This window comes from Leopardus geoffroyi, chromosome A3, assembly GCF_018350155.1.
Source record: "Leopardus geoffroyi isolate Oge1 chromosome A3, O.geoffroyi_Oge1_pat1.0, whole genome shotgun sequence".
Taxonomy (NCBI): Eukaryota; Metazoa; Chordata; class Mammalia; order Carnivora; family Felidae; genus Leopardus; species Leopardus geoffroyi.
In genome coordinates this window covers 3,375,415-3,394,894 of record NC_059336.1, presented here as the reverse complement: position 1 = coordinate 3,394,894, position 19,480 = coordinate 3,375,415, and the positions used below count along the sequence as shown (strand labels likewise).

General features: G+C 52.6%; 1 long non-coding RNA gene across 2 annotated transcripts; it reads right to left on the bottom strand.

Annotated features, from left to right (window-relative positions):
* Window positions 1-773: 773 nt before the first annotated feature.
* On the bottom strand, window positions 774-4,419 carry LOC123579915. Of its 2 annotated transcripts, XR_006703008.1 has the most exons (3): window positions 4,026-4,419; window positions 2,507-2,750; window positions 774-2,367 (listed from the first exon to the last, which is right to left on the bottom strand). It is a non-coding gene; the product is annotated as an uncharacterized LOC123579915 (long non-coding RNA). The 2 variants fall into 2 exon arrangements; XR_006703007.1 differs by lacking the exon at window positions 4,026-4,419 and having other exon boundaries at window positions 2,507-3,462.
* Window positions 4,420-19,480: the final 15,061 nt, after the last annotated feature.

The window sequence follows — 19,480 nt, the reverse complement described above, 5'->3', positions numbered from 1 at the left end:
CTTGGCAGCTGCGTATACTTGTGAATTCTTGCATTATGAGAGACTCTGCAACTAATTGTTTTCAAAAGTAATAAAATACCGATGAAAAATTCATGAATGCTGAACTTAACAATTAATGAGGAGAACAAAGTATTATATTTTGTAGATGCTTAATTAGACATTTATTAATTTTAATTTTGCTGCTCCCTCAGTGTGTTTTGAAGGCAATGTTTTTTCAGATCTTGACCATTTTCATAGGTCTCGAGCGTGGGGGGCGCGTGGTGTCCAGCAGAGATGATGTTTGTGCAACACACACGAGGCATACAGCCTCTCCCTTTCGGATGCCGATCTGTATTATGTATGATCACTTTCCCCGACTGACATGATTCATGGATGTTCTCACCACAAGGTTTTTCTCAAGTCTGTGTACATGACTTAAAAAGTTTCTGCGGCACCTACTGGCTTAGTCAGGTAAGTGTCTGACTTCGGCTCAGGTCACAATGTCACGGTCCATGAGTTCGAGCCCCATGTCGGGCTCTGCACTGACAGCTCAGAGCCTGGAGCCTGCTTCGGATACTGTCTCCCTCTCTCTCTGCCCCTCCCTGGCTCCAACTCTGTCTCTCTCTCTCAAAAACGAATAAACATTTAAAAAAAATTTTTTAAATAAGAAGTTTCTGTTAGAAACACTGGCATCAGGAGGTTTTGGTGAAAATGCTGAATTTACATATATCCGTGAACTAAATCAAAATCTTATTAATAGCAATGAAGAAGGCAATAAAAACAGAAATAGTAAATATTTTCAGGGAAAATGTGATTTTATTAAGAACATTAGCCTCTAAATGACTTAGTAGTCCAAGACTAGCTGCAGTCTGGGAAGGTAAATATTTTGCATTTCGTCAATTTTGGTTTTCCATTTGCATTAATAGTCTCGTTGGTTTTATGGGTGCTTCTCATCGGAGGTGTTTGTTTTGGTCACTTCTGTGATTCACTGAGCACAGATGCCCTCCTAGCTGTTAAAACCTCCCCAACAGAAACAGTAGCCCGGAGACCCTCACTTTATGTCCCCGTGAAGTAGGTGTAGCAAAAGCATCCTCAAGAATGATGTGTGGGCAGAAGACTGCGCACCTTGTCTGGTCATTGTCTCTTCTGCAAGGTGCATGTCAGAGGCATAAATCTGTCCTGAAGAAGGAGGAGGCTAGAGAATTCTGGAGCTAGAATAGGAGAGACACTGATACTGAATTTTCCACATAAGCAGAGCCTAATTGCCCCCAAATCCATCACCTCTCATTCCTCAACAGAAACTTGACTTTTCTGCCATCCACAATGGAAGTGACCCTTCCATCCTCCCTTGAGCCAGGTATGACCACGCGACTAAGTTCTGGCCAACGGAAGGCAACTTCCTGGAAGTGTCCCTGATGAGGGCAGATGTGTCTGTCTGTTCCCACTCTTCTTCTTCTACTGGGTTGGAATGAGGATTTGATGGCTGGCGCTGAGGTAGCCATCCTGGGCATCACCATTAGCGCTGATATATGGCACGCCAGCAAGAGAGAAGACGGGTAGGTTCCTGCCACCATGGAGTCCCACTGGACCGTCCATGGACCACCTTACTGTGGGCTCAGAATGCGGGAGATTTAAAAGTCCCGTTGAAGCCACTGCTCCTTTGGATTTTCCGGGCAAATCTAATCTTAACTGATAGAAAAAAAAGGACCAAGAGAGGTGAGCTGTGAGTAGCAGAACAGAGATATGTGGCACTGACTCCGTGGATGTTGGCAGGTGTCAGGGACTCAAACACTGTGGGCCAGAGGCCTGGTGACAGCGTGGAGAAATGAAGCAGTTGCTAACAGCTGTCCCCTACTGTTTTTTGAAAAGCGGCTCGTGTTCTGAGCTCGGATCGAGGGAGGGAATGACAGGAGAGAGCCGTGACGCAGAAGCGTGGTAGCTGCTGCTTGCTGCCGTTAGCAAAGCTTTACAAGAGAGCGGCCGGCGTAGGCGTGGGAAGAGGGGACGCCCTGTGATGATGGAGATGCTCCCTGCCTGCAGCCTGCCACCGAAAGTGACCGAGAGCTTGGTAATTTGGAGCCTTGCAGGGTTGAGAAAGCAACTGCTAGGTTCTCCCACGGCATCCGGAACTGGGATGGTTTTCCACAAAGCAGCACACTTAGCAGAAAAGAAAACCGAGCCCCGTCCCACTGACGTGTGAAGTTCGCAGCAAAGCCCGTGGCCCCCGGAGGCTCGGGGTGGCCAGGACATCGCGCCCGGAGGAGGGGGGGGCGCGTGCAGGCCAGTGAGTGAAGACGGCCGGACACTTCAGGGTTAGAAACTGCCTCGACGGCTAGAGCTGATGGGCAACTGATGGACCCGAGGTCCACACGTTTTGGAACAAACACTCTGCCAAAGAAACCACGGCCTGGTCTGCAAGAGCCCGGGCCTGTCCAGCCCCAGAGCAATCCCTGGAGCCACCACCACAGAGACCCCAGGACGACCCGCCCTCTGACGCCCACTTGGGGCAGGGGTGGCAGAGACGCACCTGGCGAGGACCCCGGCGGGGGGCCGTGGCGTCCTGGCTGTTCCTCCTGCTCGGATTGGCGCACGTGGATGGACCAGGGGAGGTTGTGCTTCCCAGTCTTTGCTCCAGAGGGGGGTTTTTCGTGCCGGCGTCTCCTTCCCACTCACCCGCCTTATGCTGGGTGGACTGGGAGCCGGGGACTGCCTGGTGCGTAGCTTGTCGAACCGTTTCTGGTGGGGAGGTTTTCCGCGTTATCCTTGGGACCCTGCGTTTTGAGGCAGATGCGGGGACTGGCTGGGGCTTTGCCGCTGTGTCCGGGGGTGCGGCGGGGGTGGGTCGTGGGTGCAGCAGAAGGGCGAGCGCCGATATGTGGGTGGCTGCAGGGTGGGCAGTGGCCGAGACTGCTACCCAGCCCACAACCCCATGCCCTCTTCCTTCTCCTAAGAAATAAAGTCCCTGAGTTTTAGCCAGAGTATGGCTTCCTCAAATGCAAACATCTCCCGGACTTGCCTGACCTGGATGCGACCAGGTAACCGAGTTCTGGAATGTACGTGTAGAGCTTTACCCACCGTGCAGCGCGTGTTGGGAGGAGCCTAGACCCTCACACCGGCAGCCACGAGGGCCCGGATCAGCGCACTTTTACGGGAGAGGAAAATAAACTCAGCACACTGTTTACTTCGGGGGGGGGGGGGGCTGTCTGTCACTTACAGCCAAGCAGAATAGCAAGCCACCTAAATTACATGACCTGAGAAATGAACCTATAAATAGAAAAAGCCCTTGTGTGTGTACTAATGTGCGTTATGCTTTAGAGAAGTTACCTTTGTTAGTTCGTCTTACCCACCGAAGAGATATTTTTTCATTACGTTCAAACACATTTTTGTACGGTTAATGTTTTGCAGTTATAACATGCTGCATTTTTCCTTAATATGTTTCTACAATTCTTTTTAAAAATGTCTGTTCAGGGGCGCCTGGGTCGGTTAAGCGTCCGACTCTGGATTTCGGCTCGGGTCACGATCTCACGGTCGGTGGGTTTGAGCCCCGTGTCGGGCTCTGCACTGGCACTGTGGAGCCTGCTTGGGTTCTGTCTCTCCCTCTCTCTCTCAAAAATAAATAAATAAACACACACAAAAATGTCTGTCACTATTCCGTGGCAGATCCTTTAAAATATAAGGACCCATAGTGCATAGGTTACATAGTTTCTTTCTGGCACTGGATTAGATTTTTGGAAACTGCCAAAAGTCATTCGGGACCTTGCCGGGTAAGCAGGTGAGTGATGGGTGTCAGTGATTCTGTTTAGAGCTGGGAGTAGGGGTGAAGGTGGCCAGACTGGGAAGGAGCTGGGTCCGGGGAAGTTCTCAAGGGGACCTATCAGATGTTTGAGCTGTGGGCTCCCTGGGCAGCCGCGCTGGGTGGGCTCACCGTGCCCAGCTGGCCCTCTGAGGTCCCGATGTGCCCTATTTTAAGACCAGGAGCTTCATTCTACAGTTTGTGCCTTGAGACGTTCGGTCGGGCCCCCTGGATCCCAAATGAGCACGCTTACCTGGTGGGGTGGTGTTACCAGGGTCTCTGCTTTAACCAAGAGGAAATTTCTCAAGGCTGCTATGTCATGCGGTTGGAGACATAAAAATCCACACATGAATCTGAACCCACGAAGGAGGCCCCCACTGGGCACAGGGCGGTGAGCAGGTCCTAGGTTCTCAGAACCATATCGTTGGGGCCACTGTTCCCTTTCCAGACACTGCAGTGTCCGTGTTAACTAACCGGTGACCTGACTGAGGGGAAAGAAAGGAGAATGATTTTGCTGTTAGGGTTATTCACGTTACATTAATGAGCCACCTGCAACGGTCCCCACGCGCCAGTCTCTGGGGGAAAAACCCAGTTTGGCGAAGTTTTCAGTTGGTATCTACTGAGAGCTCCAGGGTTTTTTTTGTTTGTTTTTGTTCTTTAATTTTTAAATTAAAAAATTTTTTTTGCTTTTAAATGTTTATTTTTGAAAGAGAGAGAGAGAGAGAGAGCGTGCACGTGAGCAGGGGAGGGGCAAAGAGTGAGGGAGACACAGAAGCCAAAGCAGGCTGCAAGCTCTGAGCTGTCAGCACAGAGCCTGATTTGGGCCTCAAACTCACCAACTGAGATCATGACCTGAGCTGAAGTCAGAGAGGCTTAACCGACTGAGCCACCCAGGTGCCTGTCCAGGGCTGTTTTTACCAGCCTGTTCACAGGTCAGTGGTTCCAACGGGAGCGGCTGTGCCTCCAGGGACACCAGGCAATGTCTACAGACACTTCTGGTTGTTTCAACCCAGGGGGTGGGTGTGCAGGCACAGGCAGGGTGGATGCTGGGGTGCAGGGCACACGACACCCACCACAGAGAACCACCCGGTTCATAGACCCACACGGACCCCCTCTGAAATGCTGTTCCGATGCCAAGAAGCTAATGACCTCAGTTTAATCCAAACAACAAAGGGCTCTGGATGGGCGGGGGTGGGGGGAGGAAACAGCCAGCAGCGGACTGAACCCTGCGCCCAGGGCACTCACCCTGGGCCAGGCCGCCGCTCTCCCCCCCTGGCCTGGCCCGTCAACCAGTTCCTCTGGGTTGACAGTGTCCCCTTATGGAAGCACTCTTGAGCTCCCAGGGGGCTGGGAGTAGAACAAAGGTAATTAGACGGGAGCGGCTCGCCCCTGATCCAGACAAACCCGGAGCAGACGAACTCACAGGTGGAATGCTTTCAGCCCAGCGCAATCAACTCCTAGCACTCCGCGCTCTGTTTAGCAGGAGGTGGGCCTGGAAACTTCCGTGTGAGCAGAGCCCAGTGCCAGGCCCCAGGCCACAAGCAGACCCGTGGCCCAAAGCGGGGGTCCAGCTCACGAACCTGCGGGGCTCTGCCTCTCCCTTGCTGGGGACGTCCCAGGTCAGGGCCTCAGAGTCTATTTGTAAAGTGTCATGGATTCAAGAGCCTCAGTTTCCAGGGACATCAGGATGATCCAGAATCGACTGCGGCACAGGAACGTTGGCGGGTTGGTACGGCAGGTCTCCAGCTGTCTGTCCGTCTGCGACTGCACCAACTTCTGGGAAAGCCCATGCGCACTCCAGGCGTGGATCCGGAATGGTCTAAGCCCCTCAGCTAGCCCCTCCCCTTGCCCACCATGATTGGCTCAGAGATGAGTACATCACTGGGTCTGAGCCAATGAGGGTCAGGTCCAGGAGTTGGAAGCCGGCCGTGTCTTAAACGCAGGGACTGTGGAAGCCGCTTTGCAGGGACTGTGGGGGCACCAGTTGTGGGCAGCGTGGAGGGTTGCTGAGATGAGCGAAGGGCAGGGGCTGCGGCAGGATACTGATGAGGAGACGGTGAAGTCAAGAGTGACCTAGCTTCCAGCCAAGCACCCCCTTTCCAGAAGGTTCTTTATGACCATAAAGGTTTGAGTCAGTGTATTTGTGCATGTAATAGATTTCTCCTCCTTAAAAAGATTCAATTATAGATTCAAGCATCTGAAATTCAATACTCAAGGATTAATTGAATTAAATTATTTGTAAAAACTTCTCCAGGTTCTTTGCATGAAAGGAGTGTAATATTCATGAAATTCTGTTTGTAATTTCCAGTAGTTGATATGATTCAGCTGCATTTTTTTGAGCAGCTTTATGGGGCATGGAAGGTTCTTTGTAGGAAAGGCGGAAAGAGTGGGCAAAGGATGCGGGGAGAGGGCTGCCCTCGCTTTGGGCTTTGCCCGCTGTTTCTCAGGAACCACGTGGTGACCACTGTCTTTGTATTTTCACTTTCTGATTTGATGTTTGAAGCTTTTATCCTCCTATTTTGGAAGCCTCTTGACTTAATGTATTGTGTGATTTGCACATCAAGACCCCAATAGGAGCTGTCTGCTTTCTTAGCTTTAATAGCCTTGGTGACCCTGAGTGTAAGACCTGCCTCCTTCCGAAAGTCAGTTTTTAATATGGAACAAAACTGAGTTGTTCCTCCAGGGGCCAAGCAGGCTAAGAATCGTAAGAAAAAAAAAAAATAATAATGTAACCGTATTATGATTCAATACCTATAATTATTCAAATGCCACCATGAAGGCCTGGGCTTTGCAGTGGATGATGGAAGTTGGAGAAATTAGCCCTGAATTGATATTAGTCAAGGAAGTTAACGTGAGAAGCTTTCACCAAGAAATCCACCAATTCTCTTAACTAATAAGGGTTTGTTCCTCGTGCAGAGATAGTCCAGTAACTGCACGAAGCGGACCCCGAGTTCGCTGTGGCCGGGAACAGATGAAGAGGGCATGGCGGCTCTTAAATTCTGCTGATCAGAACTGGCCCCACGGCCACAATCTGCTTTCATGGGAGGCTGGCGGTTGGAGAGGGGCACGTGGGTAATAAAGCCCTAGATGGATTTCTGCCGTTGTGCCTGTTAGAAGTGCAAGCAGAGGTTCTGATTTCGAGGGTAGAATTGTGGAGAACCGAGTGTGGCCCTTCCCCAAGAACCGTGCCTCAGCCCCGGGGTTCCACAGACTATCAAAACACAGCTATGAAGATGCACGTGGGCGTCCGCTCCATCATTTCCCTCCTGGGTGCCCTTCATTAAGTCTAGTCCACACTTGGAGCCTCCGCGGCTTTGTCTGCGAAAGGAGGAAAACATCGATGCATCTCTTACAGGGTTTCCGAGAAGTCGTCAGCACTGCGGTCCCCCTCACCGTCACCATCGTCACCAAGGCCACCAGGGTCAGCAGCAGCAAGGTCAACAAACTTGGCTCTGTCGTGTCCTAAACCATGTGGCTCCCGAGAGAGGCCGACTCCACGTTTAAGCAGTGGTGCTTGAGGAGTGGGGGGAGCGGGATACTGTGCCCGGGCCTGGGGACTCTGTGGAGCCATCTGTAGGTTCTGTGTGGCCATTCTGCGACGGAGCACTGTCCCTGGGAAAGAGGTCGGCTATGGGGCTTCCAAACAACCACATGGAGATCTTGTCCCAGTACGGTTTCTGGGCTTGGCTTGGGACATTGGGCTGCGGTCTGAAAACCTATATTTTTCATAAGATTTTCAGTGACTCTTAAATAAGCTACGCATTATTGTTTAAGCTCAGCCTTGTATACAGACTGCATTCCTGCATGCACGCATCAAGTATTTGTCGAGCACTTAACCGCGTGCTGCGCCATGTTGGGTATTTTGGCCGCTGTATCTGATTCTCCCATTCTGTCACCACCCCATCCTGTACCTGAGGACCATGGAGCTTGGGGATAGCACACGAGTGACCTGCCCCAGGCCACAGCTGGGAAGCGGGTCCAGAGGTCACACTCTTCACATCCGTTTGCAAAAAGGGGTCTTTTCCCGGAGCTGACGGAGGACAATAGGCAGGAGTCACAGCGGATAGAGGATGTGTGGACGGGCGTGTGTCCATTCTTGGAGGCTGGGTGGTGAGGGGCTGGGAAAGGTCTCCCTGGAGGTCAAGTCAGTTATCTAGGAGGACAAGGGGTGTGTGTGTGTGTGTGTGTGTGTGTGTGTGTGTGTGTGTGTCTGAGACACACAGAGAGAGAGAGGGACGAGGGAGAAGGAGAGAGGGAGGGAGAGAGCATGGCAGAAGAAAGGACACGTGCAGAGGCCTGGCAATAAACAGCATCTCCTCTGCAAGCTGGGGCCCGCCGTGTCCTGACACTCCTGAAGTGTGACGTTCTCTCGGCCGGTTTCGTCACTGCTTATCAAAGTCCCACAGACGAGGTTTTCTCCGTCTTCTACAAATTTTAATAGAACTTCCTTTAAGGCACGTTAGAGAGACAGTAAGTGGTATGTCAAACTCACGAGGTCGCACTCATGGTATTTCTTAGGATGCGGGTCGAGAAAATGAATCCGTGTAAACGACATCACAGAGCACGAGAGGAATTGCAAACACGGCGAAGACCGCAAGCGCAGGGGAGCTGGAGATTGGGGAGCCCTGGGCCAGAGCGTGTCCATCTGTCCCAGCCTAGGAGCCCCACTCTTCAAGTCTGTCTGCGCGTGTCCAGAAAGCGGCGCTGTTCCCAGCGGGGCAACCGTGGCCCTCTGCCGCTTTGAGCCGGGAAAGATAACGCACTACAGATACCAGCAATCACAGGGCCAGATTCTGTCCTCGGGCCGCTCGGGAAGAGCTGTGCTCTCTGGGGGAAGGGTCATGCAAGTTCTAAATTAGCCTTGGGAACCGGTCCAGCCCAGAGCAGGGGCCCGAGGTTCAGGAATGTTCTCTGGCCCTGCCCTCGGAGTCCCTGCTCACAGCCTCAGAGCTGTGACCGCCACAGAGAGTGGCTAAAAATACCTTGGTTACGGGCCTAGAAAATTACTTTTAGAAAATTGCTTTCCAGAGGCGGCCTCGGGGAAGAGCCGAGGGTAACACGGGCCCCAGGCAGGCCGCCCGGCCGCAAAGGTCAGCCAGCCCTTTGGAGGCCTGCGGATCTGAGCCTCAGCCAGGTGGTTCTTAGGGCTCGGGCTCCAGTGAAATACCACTTTTGGCTCCTTCGCTTACGAGGTCTTCAGAGCCGGAGACCTCCCTGCCTTTACCGCCTTAACCGCAAGCGTGGGCTGGGTGTGCAGGAACGGAGGCAGGGCTTGAACCCGCCAGCGCTTGAGAAATGTTCCCGCAGCGCCGCGGGGCCCGCTCTGCTTCAAATCACCGCAGAAGCCAGTGCCATCAGGCTCTCCTGCGTGGGTTCCGAGGAGGGACGGGTATGGGCGGGACACGGATCACTTCTTTGGGGAAGGGGACTGGGGGCGGAGGTCGTGCCCAACTTCCTCCTCGGCAGCCTGGCCCTGGGGGTGGGGGGGGGGCTGATCCATGCCAAAGCGATGAGCAAGGAAAGCACCTGACTCTGAGAAACCACACAGACAGTTGCGCCTGTCCTGTCGCCGGTCCACCTGCAGGGTGCTGTGTCCTCAAGGGCCTGTCAGTTGTGGGGGCCAGGACTGGGTCAAGCCTCTCTTGAACAGTGCTATTCACGGCCGCTGCTGTCACTGAGCACTTAGCATGCGCCGGGCACCGTGCACCGTCTCGTGTAATCTTTACGGCAAGTGCACCCGTCAGGGTCGCCACTGCCCCTGTTCTGCTCACGAGGACACAGGGGTGCAGGGCTAGGTGGGGTGCTTCGGCTAACCCGGCGGGTCAGGGGAGAGCAGGGATTTGATCCCGGATTCCTCGGCCACTCCACTCACCTGCCTGGGCTCACCCCCCGGGGCTGTGCACGGAGGTAGCCCTTGTTCAGTAGACTGAGTGTTCACGGCTCTCTGGGCCATGATTAAAAAGGCCGGGTCATGATCCTGGGATGGGTTATTTTTGAGGGTAGGATTTGGCCAGGATCCTGTGGCTGAAATAGCAGCTGCGCTTGGATCCCCGTGGGGTGCCATCCAGGGCTCCCGCTGCCCTTTGTCCTGGAGCAGAAACCGCACTCGCCAACTGGAGCAGCAGTTCTCAAAGTGGGGTGCACTGGACCGGCAGCCTCAGCATCCCCGGAAGCTTTTGGGGAGGGCACGTTCTCGGGTGCAGCCCCAGATCTGCAGAATCAGAGGCTGGGGGTGGAGACCAGCACTCCGTCTTAGGAAGCTCCCCTGAGGGTCTGGATGCTCGGGAAGCTGAGAACCACGGCCCAGGGAGATGACAGGTCCCCCTCACGTCCTTTCCCACTGCCCCTGAGAATGGCTGTTCCCACAGTCAGGGTCGAAGAGGGGGTCAGCGAGGGCTGAGTCATTCCTCATGGGAAGGGTGGGGCTGGGGCCCCGGGTCAGGTCCCTGTGTGTGCGACCAAGCCATATGCCAGGAAGTGACTCCTGAGGAAGATGCTCAGCTACTTCTGACCTCTAGTCACTCCATTCTAGACGACCAGGGCACCCTCCCTTCCCTGGAGTGCCCCCGACAGTGCCGATAGATGGGTCTCCTAGAGCTCTCAATACCTGCCTGGCTGTCCTACCTCGTAGAGGAACTAGGCAGGTAGCAAGGTTTGGGAACTGTAGACCGATTCCTTCTACCCCCCGACGGTTCTCTCTGACATGGTCCCAGTGCCTGAAGTGCTGCCGTTATTCTTGCCACAGTGTAGCATCTTTGCAGGAGTCATTAACACTTTAGTGTGAAATAGATTTTCCAGCAGTATTTCTAAGTCACGGGTGCTGAGAGTAAAGTCTGGTGGGTTTGGAAGGTGTATGAAAGGCTGATGGGGGTCCTGAGCGTCACGGTAAAGACTCGAGACAGAGGGGAACGCCAGCAACTAAGAGGAGGTATAATCAGGACGTGACCAAACTTGAACAGTTTGAAAGAAGAATCTGTGAAAAGGTGGCTTCCTTCCCGTCCAACATCCCAGTCCCTTGGTCCTCCTTCCCAGAAGTGATTATGACTCATTGTCTTGTGAATAGGTGTGTAGATAGATTTTTTTATATTTTCATTATGTGCCAACTGCACGCACCTCCATTTATTCACCTAAACGTCCACCTCAAGGATTGTGTCTTATCAACATGGGCATCTTTATCCAACTTTTTAGAAGTTTCACACCACTCCTTTGTGCGATTATGTTGGAATTTACATAAGTGCCTTCCTGCTGAGAATATTCAGGTGATTTCCAGCCTCCCGCTACAACAAACAATACCGCCGAGAGCGTTCCGATTCACGTTTCCTTACCCACATGTACAGATGTATCGTTCAGGTAAAATCCTCAAAGTGAGATGCCTAGACCAAGGGGGATATACAGTTTAAATTTTAATACCTATTGGCAAATTGTCCTCCAACACTCCACCAATAGTGTTTCTCATCAATTTTTAATCTTTACGAGTCTAAGTAAATTTTTTTTAAATGTTTGTAATTGCACTCTTCATTTCCATGTCTTTCATTACAAATGCAGTGAGTTGAGCTTATGAAAATGCTTATGAGCCACTGATTTTCCTATGAACTGCCTGCTTTTTTCTCTTTACCCCTCGTTCTAACGACTTGGCGGTCCTTTTTGTTTATTTGTAAGAGCTCTTTATATGTGAGGTTCCCATCTCTGTCAGTCACAAGTGTGACAAATATTTTCCCAAGGTGTCATTCGTTGATATCTTTTTCCACGTGGAAATTTAAAACATCATGTGGCCAAATATATCAGTCTTTTCCTTTATGGCTTTAGGAGGACATTGATTTCCGAGTGGGCACAAAAGGGGCTGAGGAGAAACCTCTCCAGCTGCCTGCCCTTGAGCAAACGGAACTTGGTCTCAGAACACATCACCCCGACAGGCCGCATGCTTCACCTGCATGTGATTGGTGTTCCACGCTATAGACTGAATGTCTGTGTTGCTCCCAAATTCACATGTTGAATCCTAATTCCCGGTGTGATAGTAGCTGCACGTTGGGGGCCTTTGAGAGGCAATTAGGTCGCAAGAGTGGTGGCTCATGGGTGGGATTACTTCTCTTATAAAAGAGGCCCCAGAGAACCCCTGGCTCCTTCCACCATTCGAGGACGAGTGAGAGGGTGGCCAACTCCGAACCAGGAAGGGACTTTTACCAGACTCTGACTCTGCTGGTGCTTTGATGCTGGACTTCCCGGCCTCCAGAACCGTAGAAATAGGGGCGCCTGGATGGCTCTGTCGGTTAAGCTACCAACTTTGGTTCAGGTCATGATCTTGCAGTCCATGAGTTCGAGCCCCGCCTCGGGCTCTGTGCTGACAGCTCGGAGCCTGGAGCTGCTTCGGATTCTGTGTCTCCCTCTCTCTCTGCCCCTCCCCTGCTCACGCTCTGTCTCTCTCTCTCTGTCTCTCTCACTCAAAAATATATAAACATTAAAAAAAAAAACTGTGGAAATAAATCTCTGTTGTTTATAAGCCACCCCGTCTGCAGTATTTTGTTAGGGCAGCCGGAGAGACTGAGACGGCCCGTCTCTTATCCTCGAGTAACCATCACCTTCTGTTTCCTTCTTCACATTGTGAAGAATGTGAGCATCACCTCCCCAGAGCGTGTCCCCACTGACATGTTCCTTCCCGCCTCCTGAAATGTCTCCCTGCTTCCAGGACCTCTGACCCAGCGGGTACTAACATCCCCACCACACTCTCTCTCTGTATCAGAAACCTTCAGTGGCTCCCCAGTGCCTATGGGTTTCCATGCAGTGGTCTTCAAATCCTGATCCTGATCTCTACCTCCAGCCAGAAATTCCAGCAACTCCCAGTTATGTTGTTACCCCAGACACCTCCCCGGCTGCCCCAGGCCTTTGTTCATGCTGTTCCCTCCTCCTGGATCCTTGTCACCCTTCCTATCAGTGGAACTCTCTGGCCTCTGCGGCCATCGCTATGGCCCTTGTCCATGGTCTCCTCTTCCTGCCCAGGTTGCCTGTGGGCTCTGATCCTCCGGGCCCTCTCCTCATGGCAGGCACTTTGCTGTATCTTCCTGATGGGCAATGGTGCTCTGTTGTCCTGGGGTTCCTATTCGTTGACCCGGCAATGATGACCATCCTTGATGTGGGGCTCCATCTGGCTCCCTGGCCAGAGCAGAACATTCTTGCACTCAGGGGGCCAAGGTCTAAGGGCCAAAGACAGCAAATACACACAGATGTGCAAGCTTGTGTGTGGGAGTGCCGTGTGCGGGTGGAGGGTTGACGCTGAGCTGGGACTGAGGGATTCATGGGAGCCAGGAGGGGCCAGGAGCCCCCTAGGCAGGGAAGCAGCAGTGGGGCTTGGGTCTGAAAGGGCTACACTGGTTCAAGGGACCAGGAGGGGAGGGAAGGCTGGAGGGCACGGGCCAGAGGAGAGTGGGTGGAGAGGTTGGTGGGGGCTGATTTCTCAGGGCAGGAATTGGGGGCTTATTCTTAGGGTATGAAAAACCACTTGAAGGTTTTAGGTAGAGAAGCGACAGTACGATTTAGGTTTTATAGGCCCAGAGTTTCAGACGTGACCTATAGGGCCCTGAGTGATCCCTCCCCAGCTGCTTCCTCAGGACTTACTTGAAGGTCATTGCGCAGTTGCTCATAATTCCCAGCATAGGAAGGGCTGTCCTCCCTCCATGACTTTGTGCTGTGTCTGCTGAGTACCACATCTTTCTCTCCGGTTCTCTCCTGGGTTATTCACTCACTCACTTGTCCACCTGTCCGTCCATCCACCCATCCATCCACCCCCCGCCCATCTGCCTGCCCATTCATCCACCCACCCACACACTCACCTATGCACCTGTCCATCCATCCACCCATCCATTTATCCACCTATCTGTCCATTTGCCCATTCACCCACCACCCATGCACCCAACCAACTGTCCATTCACCCAGGCACCCACCCACTCACCCATCCACCCACTCGCCTATCCACCCACTCACCTACACACCCACCCACCCATCTGTCCATCCATCTGCCTAGCCATCTACCCATCTATCCATCTATCTATCTATCCATCCATCCATCCATCCATCCACACATCCATCCATCCTTCCAGCCGTCCCTCCATTCATCCATCCCTCTATCCATTGACCTCTTGCTCTGTGCCAGGCCCTGTGCTGGATCTTGCAGGGCACTTTTCCCCAGCTCCTCACTTTCCCGTAAGGGGGACCACTACTAATTTGGAACTACGAGCCTCTTGCCCGCACCTTGCCTGCACCTCTCCATGGACTGTCTGTGGCTGCAGTCAACCTGTATTTCCTATTCCCTGAATGCCTAGAGTCCCAGACGTTCTCTGTTCTCTCCTCTCCACCCAGGAGGCAGCAAGCCGGGACAAACAGAGCCTGGTTTTGCCTAGGGTGCGCTGCCCAGGGTCTAGTTGGCAGATTGTATAGTGCACAGGGCGGCCTGGTGAACCTGCTGGGCGGCACTCCACGGCAGCCCCCCACCTCGTGGACGTAAAGCTGACACAGTGTTCCCCACCTGCCTGCCTCCCCCAGGCCTCTTTCTCCCTCAGTTAATTCTAAACCCTGGCGATTCTTAGTAACCCGCTAAAACCCCAGCACAGGGTACCCGGGACATCGGGGGGTGGGGGGCAGAAACGATGATCTCTGTTCTACTGGAACAGAGACACTTGAGAGAAAGATGAGAATTAATCAAGCAATCTCTCTCTCTCCACCCCCTCCCCCACCACACACACACACACACACACACACACACACAACCACAGCTATGGTCCTTGCTACAGAAAGGAGTTTGTGATGACTGGAGAGTGTCACAGGGGGTTTGGCCTCATCTGGGGGTCGGTGCTGCTGAGGGAGCAGTGACCAGGAGGCAGCACCACAGGCTGAGTGGCCCAGCAGGAGGCTCCGTGAGGCTGGGGCACAGGCTGAGGACGTCCACAGCGATCCTGCCTCCCCCGACCTTGCCTTTCAGAGGATCTGAGGCTGAACCAGAACGAGGGCAAAGGCGGGCATGTCCCCCAATGTAGCATGTGACAGAACGGGCAGTCTTTTCCTTTGGAACCAACGTAATTTGCTCTCAAGCAAACAAACGGAGAAGTGGGAGCTGGGATCCCCAGGGGTGGTGAGCGGTGTCGCCCAGGCTGGGCTGGTGTTTCGGGACAGGTCCGGAGCGAAGGGTGACTGAGCTGCAGCCACCGAAAGCACGCTTCCGCCCAGAAGGTGACCCACGCGGGGAAGGCGATTCCGCGGGGCTAGGCGGCTGCGAGGGAGCCCCCCGGGGCGCAGGAGGCCATCTGGGGACTCTACTGTGCCTTGGGTTCTGTCTTCTCAGCAGCTCGAGTGCACGAGAGAGCTGAGATCACAGCTACATGTTAGCCTCTGCTTCAGATTTTGTTTGCACGGTGAAGACAGATAGTCGAAATAATGCACATTTCAGCTTTGGATGAAACACCCAGCAACTCAGGATCTGCGTTCGTTTGCAAAGTTTACTCGCCCCATGAATCACGCCTTCGCAGCGATGCCATTAACGAATAATTCAAGGCTGGTAACCTTCAATCAACCGTGATTAAAGAACTTCTGCTGAACGGAGAGGGGATAACACATTTTCCCGAATGCCAGCAGCAAAATCTAATCACACCGTCATCCATCTTTACTTTGATAAAGTGCCCTTAACTAGTAATTCCAGGTGGAAGGATTTTAAATCAAGCATGGGGGTTGGCAGGATTGGGGCAAACGCTCAATTACCGTAAAGACCTTTTTTTTTTTTTTTTTTCAAACCATCTTCAGATGGGCGATAGTCACTTAGGTTCTAAAGTGCAGGTGATATTCCAAAGCCTCCCAGGGCACCTGACCCTGTATTCATTCGTGGAATGTGGGCAATTCACACCTGCTGTGTCAGGGTTCAACCTTGAAGCGCAAAGTTCAGGTGCTGCGCTCCTGGCTGGAAAAGCAGGTCCCCAGAGTGATGCTCAGCCCGTCTCTGCCCCGCTCTGCCTGGAATCCCGTATCCCGTATCCCGGCCACACTGGGCTTGTCCTTGGCTGTGCCCTTCTCATCCTGCACGGCCTGGGCCCGCACCCTGCTCTGCTTCTCACACCAGCCCCTCGCGTGGCATTGGGGACATAATCCCCTTTCTGGCTTGTCTGCTGTCCCCTCTCACAGGCCCCCTGGGGACAAGGCCTCTTGGGGGGCCTCCACACATAACGCAGCACCTGGTATGGGGTCGGTGCTTCATCAGTGTGTGTCCTCGAAGCAACTGATGAGTGAATCAGCCCCTTGCTGATTCATACTAACGAGGGAAGGCTGAGGGCCAGACAGTAATGAGAGACGGGACCTGAGCTCCCCTGTGCCAGAATCTCCGGGCGAGCGGGTTGAAATGCAGATGCCGGGGTCTCACCTCCAGGAGCTCATTCAGCAGGTCTGGGCTCGAACCCTGGGAATCTGCATTTAACAGATTTGCTAACCTCCGCCTCTCCCCTTTCTTCTTTGCCTTGGATAGACATGCCTATGGGCTTTGAGGGACAGGCGCTTTTCTATCTAGATTGTGTTGAGTATTTTGGTGCTATGGGTCTGTGGTCTTTGGACAAATAATTAGTGGGCAGGGTAATAGGGAGCCCTAGAATGTCTGGATGGCCAAGGGAGATCAACCTAAGATAAAGTATTGTGATGGGGCATCTGGGTGGCTCAATTGGCTAAGTGTCTGTTGCCTTTGGCTCAGGTCATGATCTCACGGTTTCATGAGTTCGAGCCCTGCGTCAGGCTTTGCACTGAGAGTGCAGAGCCTGGTTGGGATTTTCTCTCTCTCTCTTTCTGCCCCTCCCCCGCTCACGCTGTCTCCATCTCTCTCAAAATAAATTAACTTAAAATTTTTTTTAAAAGAAAGTGTTGTGCAAACTGCAAACGCATTCACCCATTCAGCATGTATTTGTTGAGTACCTACTATGTGTATGGGGCAGTGTCGGGTGCTGGGGCAAAGAGGCGAGCAGGGATGACCAGATCACAAGACCAGATGGCGGTCTGGTGGGTTCTGGATCTGATGGGAAGGGGAAGAGGCTGAAGCCCTTGACCCACCGTACGTGGGTGGTGGGGAGTGAAGTTCACGTCGCCAAGGCCTCTGTCTGAACTTGCTTCCCGCCCAGGACAGCATCAAGTCTGCAGCCGCTGGGCCACCTGGGACCACAGGCAAGGCCTTGCCAGAGGCGAACAGTCTGGTAGCAGTCCCCAACCCCCACGGTGCCAGCTGCGGCCTTTCTCACCGTGGCTTTGTGTGTGGGTTGGCATGGAAGTTCATGAGGGGTTTTAGTGGAACTGAGACCCCCTCAGACATAGGTGCTTTTCACGATGGGTGCAACTGCTACCCGTTAGAATGAAGAGAGACCGTGGAGGTCTCACGTGGAGCTCGTGAGCCCTTTGACACCTGGCTCCTCAAAGTGTGGTCCCTGGTCCTGTGCACCTGGGCATCACCCAGGTGCTTGTTAGAAATGTAGAGTCGTGGGGGCGCCCGGGTGGCTCAGTAGGTTAAGGTGCCCGACTTCGGCTCAGGTCATGATCTCATGGTTTGTGAGTTTGAGCCCCGCGTCGGTCTCTGTGCTGACAGCTCAGAGCCTGGAAACTGCTTTGGATTCTGTGTCTCCCTCTCTCTCTGTCCCTCCCCCACTTGTGCTCTGTCTCTCAAAAATGAATAAATAAATGTAAAAAAAAAAAAAAAGAAATGCAGAGTCGTGGGCCCATCGCACACCTATGGCACCCAACATCACAATGGTGAAAAACTGAGCACTTTCCTCTGAGATCAGGAACGGTACTTCCGGACGTTGACTTTGCAGGGAGATGGGAACGTGACCGCCACTTAGGGAAACCCATGCTCCTCCCCCTTCAGGGGCAGGGCCCGGCATACTGTGTTTAACCCCGGGAATTCTTGTCTTTTGAGCTTTCTCTTCCTGCAGCGGCAATCTGTTAATTTTGAGGCTATGACATACGTTTGGACAGCCACCCAGACACATCATCCCGGGTCAGAGGCATAATACACAAACGAGTTTAATCTCCACTTTAGGCACAGACTTCAAAGTTGTACTTGAAGAGCAGAAGGGAAAGGAAACAAACCACCCCTACTGATTTCTGAAGAGGCCCTATCAAACCCACAAGGTATTGACACCAAAAGGAAAGCGGTTTTAACATTTAGCTTGTTTTGAGCATCTGCCAACGAGGACAATCTGGTGGATGACGGATTTGTGACCAAGATCGAGGGGATTAGCAGCTTCTTGGGCAGCCTCCCAGAAGAGAGGCCGGCCCGAGGTCATCTGAATCGCTCCCAACATGGAAGGGGGCAGCCACAGCCCTTCGCTCCGAAAGAGAGAGTAGTAACAGGACCGGGAGAAATCCTGCTCAAAACTGCACGTAATCTATGTATTAGGTTGCATTAGGAAGCAGAAGGAAAATTCACTGCCTGATAAAATGGTCGTTTTGCCTAAGAGAACACTTTGTTGGGCCGAGTTGTCGTGAGAGGCAACGGATGGGGCATTATCTGGAATGGGGACATCTTGGCAAAGAGTCACATTAGTCTGCATAATGAGATAAATGTGAGCCTTCCATGTCCCAAGGCAAAATGGTTCTCACTCTCTGGGATGAACGCAGTCCCCACTGTAATTTCCACTTCCTGCAATCTCTGAGCAGTGGCTCCTGAGTTCAGTTCTTTTGGAGGGGCCCCACAGATAAATGGTTTGAAGCAGGGCATGGGGCACCAAGGAAGCAGGGTGGGGGCTCTAGGAGAATGAGACACTATGTGGGTGCTATTGGTAGAGCAGGGGGATGTTGGGGAGAGAGCTGTGAGGGGTCTCTGGGCTGGGTCATGGGTGATGCGCTGTGTGGATATCGTCTGATGCCTGTTTTTATTTATTTATTTATTTATTTATTTATTTCAGCTCGGGGCCGTAACGTGCTTTCAGTGTATCCCTCCTGCGTCAAGACCATCAAGCTATTTTCTACCCACCAATGTCACTGAACCTGAGTAAGGTGGTGGGGAAAGAAGGAAAGAGGTCACGTCCATGTTTGGGGCAAAATGGAGTAGTGTGTGGACCCCAGCCACAACAGAGATGAGATAATAGGGGTCAGGGAGAAAAGCAGGAGGAGAGGAAGGGCACTGTTGGAAAATATAAGCCCTCTTCCACCCACCCCCTGCCCCCCATCTCTTAGAACCCTCAGTAATATTCTGGAGAGGACTCAATGCATGAGGGAAGTGTGTGGTGTGCAGGTGTGGGTTATTTTGTCCCGGGCAGTGAGGGACAGAGTGGCTCCAGGGGCTGGAGGACAGCAGGGGAGGAGTTGCAGCAGCCAAAGGTTAGTCAGGGTCATGGCTGTGGTTTGCCCAGCAGTGAAACTAATGACCACAGAGGAATATGGGAATTCAATTACTTGAATGTATATCCTGGGTTTTCACTTTGAAGTTAAAGGCAATTCACAGCAAAAATCTTGTATACACAGCCCTGCCTCCATCACAAAAGGACCTCATGAGAAGGATGGATGTTTGGGTGCCCATTTTAGAGGTGGGAATCTTGGGCTTCTGAAGAGGACCTTAGGAGTCAGAGATGGAACAGTGACGTAGGTTCAACCCAGCTCAACCAGCGGGTTGGAAGGGCCAAGACAGCACAGAGACAGGATATAGGAAATCATAGAATTGGAAGGTTGAAAGTATCCTTAAAAGCAAAAAGCAAAAAA